General features: G+C 38.7%; 1 protein-coding gene across 2 annotated transcripts in view; it reads left to right on the top strand.

The window, feature by feature from the left end:
• Nucleotides 1–4,384: 4,384 nt before the first annotated feature.
• zgc:92140 (uncharacterized protein LOC447854 homolog) overlaps nucleotides 4,385–6,100 on the top strand; it is a 31,483-nt gene continuing 29,767 nt past the window's right edge. The window contains exon 1 of one of the 2 annotated variants that reach the window (XM_061825231.1): nucleotides 4,385–4,584. The gene's annotated coding sequence lies outside the window, so the exon portion shown is untranslated. Of the gene's footprint in view, nucleotides 4,592–6,100 lie in introns of both variants that reach the window. The other variant, XM_061825230.1, reaches the window with a different exon arrangement.

The following is a 6,100-nucleotide window of genomic DNA, read 5'->3' as shown; positions in this document are numbered from 1 at the left end:
GCAAATGTGACGTACTATGTGCCGCTCCAAAAGCTCGATTACGATGGGATTCAGTTATGGTCAGCGCCGATTTCTCGAATTTATCCTCATTTAATGAAGAAATAGCAGTATCAGTTGATCGGGAAGACGGAGGAATATTTCCATACAGATTTGAACCTGTGGCTGTAAATAATGTCGAATTTTCGGGTGGTTCTTCGGACGGGAATGAAGCGGAGTCCGGCGACCGGCCACGAGCGAGCATTATTAACAGCCACAGATTCAAATCTGTATGGAAGGTCATGGTCATGTGACTTGCCAAAATGGCAGCGCCCCTGAAAATTCGTAATTGTCGATTAAAAGCAAGCAAATCTTCTCAAAATACCGTTAACACATTCATGGGCAGGGTGGCAATTTTTTTGCCTTATTGAGATAAAAGTCTCCTAACAGGCCACAATCAAGGAAATAACACTTTTTTTTTTTTTTGTTTATGGTTTAAGTTATATGATAACTTTACTAATTTATAATCTCGTCCCAAAAATGGGACGCTGCCCACGAATGGGTTAATTGAGATAGGATTAACGTCACGTTTGCAAGATACAGTACATATTTCATGACATATTGGATACAAATTTTAATCCGAACCACCGGAATTTCCCTTTTAAACACAAAGCTATTAATTGTTATATGAATGGCAATCGTCTGTCATCTTTTAGAAGAGCATTTAATTGATTTGCTCGTCCCTGCAACCCACTGGCATAGATAGATGAATAAAAATAAATTATTTTTTGAGCCATTTAAGTGAAAATTTTTAAGATTTCCTTGCTCAGAGGCTGGAAATCGCTGCTCTATACCTCTACTTAAACAGGGGTAAAAAAAAGAAAATCACATTTTCTTGGAATTCTCAATCTCATTTCTGTCATTCATTGTAATTATGAAACTGAATTGCCCTGTCTATAAAGTTCCATAAAAACTAACAGAATTTTCTTTATTTTGTTTGCTTAGTTAACATCAACTCCTCGGTGGAGGTCATGGATTGCGCTGGTGTCCTCTATGCATTTCAGTCTTTTTGCAAAAAAAAAAAAAAAAATCTCACTGGATCTTTATTGAATCAAAATGTGATTTCGGATTTCATGTGAAACTTGAAGTGTGCGGAAAAGGTCCAATCTTGCATCAACCCCTGCCACTTTTATATTCATAGTGTCCGAATGATGACAAAGCAAACATCACGTCGCGTCCCTTGTAAGCAAGTCATCAAGCATTGCAAAATAAATATACTACTCACAAAATGTTTAAGGTACTGTATTTAGCTTTTGGCTGAAACGAACCTAAAATGGACTAAGATCTTTACACAGGTTAACATAATTCCATTTTTTTATATTTGCTGGTGATGTGGTGGGCAGTTATTACTCCGCTCTATTTTTATTACTACACCTACTACAATATTGCTGAGTGCAGTTTTTCTTAATGAAATGTATTTTTTTGTGGGGGCTGGAACGAATTGATTGCATTTCAGTTCATTTCAGTGGGAGAAAGTGATTTCAGATACTGCTCTTTTGAGGGAAGAGCGTATCGAGATTTTGTGAGTAGAGTATTTGTCAATGTTTATTGATTTAAGTTCTACAAAAGCTGTTAGCTCACTTTTGGCCAAGTCCCTGCAAGAATGTGTCATGCTCATGTTGGCCACACGGGGGTGATGATGATGATGATAATGATCAGGAAGAAAATGATAAATAATGATGATTAACTTAATAAAACATAAGACTTGTAAGAACTGTCTTCCCTCTGTTTGAACATAAAAGTATGAGAGATTTCAATGCATTGACTCAGGTGTTTTTTTTTTTTTTTTTGCACTTCTTGCTCATTACATTTCGATTTTAGGGGTGCACGGTGAACCCCAGATATTTGCTCGGGGATAAGGACCAAACTCTGGAACAAATAAGGAAAATCGCAAGAAACCAAAAAAGTTGGAATGTTGCTGTAACAGCCTACGACTGCCACATGGTGGCAGCTAAACTACTTTTGTCAAAATGAAACTCCTCAACTCACTTCGTTTTTGTCCCCCTTGCGCCCAAAATGCCATTGGATGAAGCCGAGGAACCTGGTTATGCTACATAAACCGGTGATTAAATCTACTTTGATGGCTAGCTCGCAAAGACCAAATATTAGTTTTTTTAATCTAAAAAAAAATTACAAAATTAATCCCAAGAGGGATATTGAGGACATGTTGCATGATTTGATTTTGGTAAATATGAAATGTTCTATGTATTCTTTTATTTCTGAGCCTTATTTTTGCAATACACATCCTCTAAGCATACGCGCTACACAATGTTTTAAATAAAAGTTCATTTATTTAAAATTTGAGTAGACTATGTGTTTACTTTTGATATATTTTGTCATTTAAAGTTTGTGTTTGTTTAATTTTTAGCTGGACGTACGGTGCTGGAGGCAGTAGGGGGGAAAAAAGCGTGAAAAGTAGTGCAAAGCGAGTAAGTCACTGTCACATCTTGATTGAAATCGGCTGCCACCTAAATGATGAATGCTGTATACATTATGAATACACGACCTTTAAAGGCGTGAGGAGTTGTGGGGGGAAAAAAATGCCAGTAGCTCATCTTGGTCGATTACTTTCGCTGCTGGAAGCAGACGACGAGGGGGAAAAATGTAATCACCGAAGTCGAAGTACAGAAAAAGAAATGGTAGAAGTGGAAGTACTGATTCACTTATGAGTAACAGTACACAAGTACTGATTGAAATGCACTTGGAACTTTGTATCCAGCTAAAGGTCCATGTACTAGTACATTTTTTTTGTCTACGCTAGTTGGACATCTTTGGCGTATGTACTAGTAGGACAGCTACATGTTACCAGTCAGGTTCAATTGTGCAGTAGTTGACAACTGTGACTAGTACTCAGCATGTTTAATAGGCGTATCCCTGCTAAAAAAAAAAAAAAAAAACTACAGAATTCTATACAATTTGTACAGAACAACTTGTTCTATATAATTTTGGCTGTGATTTTCTATAGAATTTCTACAGAACAATTGAATTTCGATAGAAATTTTATAGGAATTGGGTCCAAAAGTTCTATAGTACTTTAGAAATTCTTTAGAAATCTTCTATAGATTTTTTTTTTTTTTTTAGTAGCAGGGACGCTACTGGTACTACTAGAATTTGTTCAGTTAACTAGTAAACAGTTTTGCCTCACTAGTAACATGTACATGTCCTACTAGTATTCCAAAGTTGTCACAACTAGTTTCCAGAAATGTAAAAAAAAAAAAAAAAACTTTACGAGTGCCCCTTAGTTTTTCTATTAGTGATTTTATTATATTTTTCTATTAGCTTGAATTGTTAAAATTGTGAGGATAAAGAGCAAAATCCTCAAAAACAGATTTCCCATTGATACCCGTTTTACAATGTAGGGTCTAAAAGTAAAAAGTTGTCAGTAAAAGAAATGCTCACTGGAGTACAGATACTTGAAAAATCCATTGAAGTACAGTAACAAAATATATGGTTATTTCCCAACACGGGTGTTTTCACTTTTTGTGAGTATAAGTCAAGAGAAATATTCTAGCAAAGTTCACGTAGCTGAAAAATCTACTGCAGGGCAGCAGCAATGCATTTGTAAGATGTTACTTTCCAACACTGGAATATTTACATACAAAAAAATACATACTCAAGTAAATCGACAGAGAGATGGTGGAAACATTCATAAAGTATTTGGAAATACCTGCAAATAATCATTTTAAATTTCTATTGAAGTCTACTATCGTCAGTATGATAACCAAGCATTTATACTAGCTTTACTTTTTTTATTATTATTTCTAAATATTTTTTGTTATAAAAACAATTTTTAGTTTTACTGAATCTTTTGTTTCCCCCTTGTGGCAGGTTTTTTTTTTATACTAACAGTATTTCTACTTGGTTACTTTGTTTTATACACTTGGAGAACACTTTTTTTAAAATTATTATTTCTATTTTTTTAAACAATTTTTACTTTTACTTAATCTTTTTATTTTTGTTGCTTGCGGCAGGTTTTTTTAATACTTTATTTATACCAACAAAGTATTTGTACTTGATTATTTTATTTTATACACTTGGAGAACACTTTTTTTAAAAATTATTTCTATTTTTTTGTGTTTTAAAAACAATTTTTAGTTTTACTGAATCTTTTTTTTTTCTCTTGTGGCAGGTTTTTTTTATACTAACAAAGTATTTCTACTTGGTTACTTTATTTTATACACTTGGAGAACACTTTTTTTATTATTATTTCTAAATATTTTTGTTTTTAGTTTTACTGAATCTTTTTATTCCCCCCCCCACCACCACCCCCCTTGCGGCAAGCCCCGACGTCACTCTCCAGGTCCTCCGCGATTGGTTGTTTTGCTCGGCGGCAAGATGGCCGCGTCGGCGTCCTGGCTCAATCGCAGGCGTCCCGCTGGCGATGACGCAAGCCAACCGCACACTTCGCCTTCGCTCCTCCGAGACTCGCAGCAGATCCCCGCCCGCCCGCCCGCCCGACCGACCGAGCCGAGCGCCGAAGCCCGGAAGAAGACGGAGAGGCTTCACGTCCGCCTCCCGAGTCCGGACCGCGCGGCACCGCAGCCTCTTGCCTCTTGTAAGTACTTTTTTTTGGCGTGTGTTTATCTTCCATGTGCTGTTTTAACCTCTCCGGTGCGTCCTTCCTTCCATGTCGCTTTTGTTGTTGTCCCCCCCCCCCCTCCCACGCCGGGGACGTGTCGCTGGCTAGTTCCCCGGGGCTCCCCCCTTCTCCCTTCCTCCCGTCCTCGGAACACTCGAAACCGCTGTCGTTTGGCTCCGTTTATTCCCCACACCGCTCGTAGCGTCCGCCTCTCCCCGCTTTGCGAGGCTCCCCGCCCCCCCCCGCCCAGCCGGCTATAGGCGATCAACAGATGGGAAGCGAGCCACGGCGCTGCCCGTCTTCCGCTGTCCCCTGGAAATGAAACCGCAACACCGGACCAGTTTTTCCCCAAGATCTATGGACCCAAGGCACTGACACTAACTTTACGTGAGAAAATCTCAAAGTGCCTTACTAAACGAACCCCCCCCCCCACAATAAAAAGTCCCAGAATACTTATATGAAGTTGTGGAAAAATTGAGAAATTTAGGTGGGTAAGGAGAGCTGCAGTCGCCGTTGCACTTTCAACCTTTTTTTTTTTTTTTTTGTCCAACACAAAATGAGAACACCGGCAAGGAGGCTGCTGTAGGCCACAGCTCACGGCTCACGTGTGAGCATAATCAGCCAATCCCCCCTGCCAGCTTCTGGAAAAAACTCACTAGGCCACACCCCTTAAAGGCCCCAACATCTCAATCCGTCGAGAGCTCAACTGGAGTAACGAGCGGAAAGCACGCATCTGTTTTCAAATGAGTCACCGATGGTGTAGCGGTACACACAGCAGCGTGGGATCGATTCCCGCTCAGTGATGGTGTCCAATATCTGCCCTGCGACTGACCGGGCGACCATTTCAGGGTGTCGTCTGCCTTTCGCTAGCTGGGATAGGCACCGGCTTTCCCGCAACCCTTGTGAGGATGAGCGGCTTGGATAATGACATGTTTTCAAATGTAGGGAGTCAACAAAAACTTGATTTACAATGTCCACTTTTTGTTCTTTTTCAAATGAGTTTGTCATCATTTTTATTCAGATTTTTGTCCTGACAGATTTAAATCAATGTTTTTGCCCAAATTTTTTTACTAGTTTTTCCCCATTTTTTTAAATGTATGTTTTTCAGACTTTTTCCAGATTGTGTAGTTATTTTGTCCCTGCTTTTGATAGTTTTGTCAGATTTTTATCTTCTTTCACTGTATTTTTTGTCAGTTTTGTCACCTCTCCCTGTTTTTAAAGATTTTGTTTTTAATGATCAGATTTTAACTTTTTTAAATGTATTTTTTTCAGATTTTTGCCAGAATTAATAGTTTGCCTCTTTTTTTTTTTTTTTTTTTTTTGCTCTTTTTGGAAATTCTTGTTGGATTTTTTTTTTTTTTTAAATCTGCTTTCATTTTGTTTTTTGCCCAACAATCCATTTTTTGTTTTTATTTTTGGTGCCCCTTTCACGCGACGACGGCTCACGGCAGCAGCTCGCGCCGGCCAGCCCGTCCGGCCGCCGCT

The sequence above is a fragment of the Syngnathoides biaculeatus genome, chromosome 7 (genome assembly GCF_019802595.1).
Source record: "Syngnathoides biaculeatus isolate LvHL_M chromosome 7, ASM1980259v1, whole genome shotgun sequence".
Classification (NCBI taxonomy): Eukaryota; Metazoa; Chordata; class Actinopteri; order Syngnathiformes; family Syngnathidae; genus Syngnathoides; species Syngnathoides biaculeatus.
Note: the sequence above shows the minus strand (reverse complement) of the source record. Positions and strands in the feature narration are given on the sequence as shown.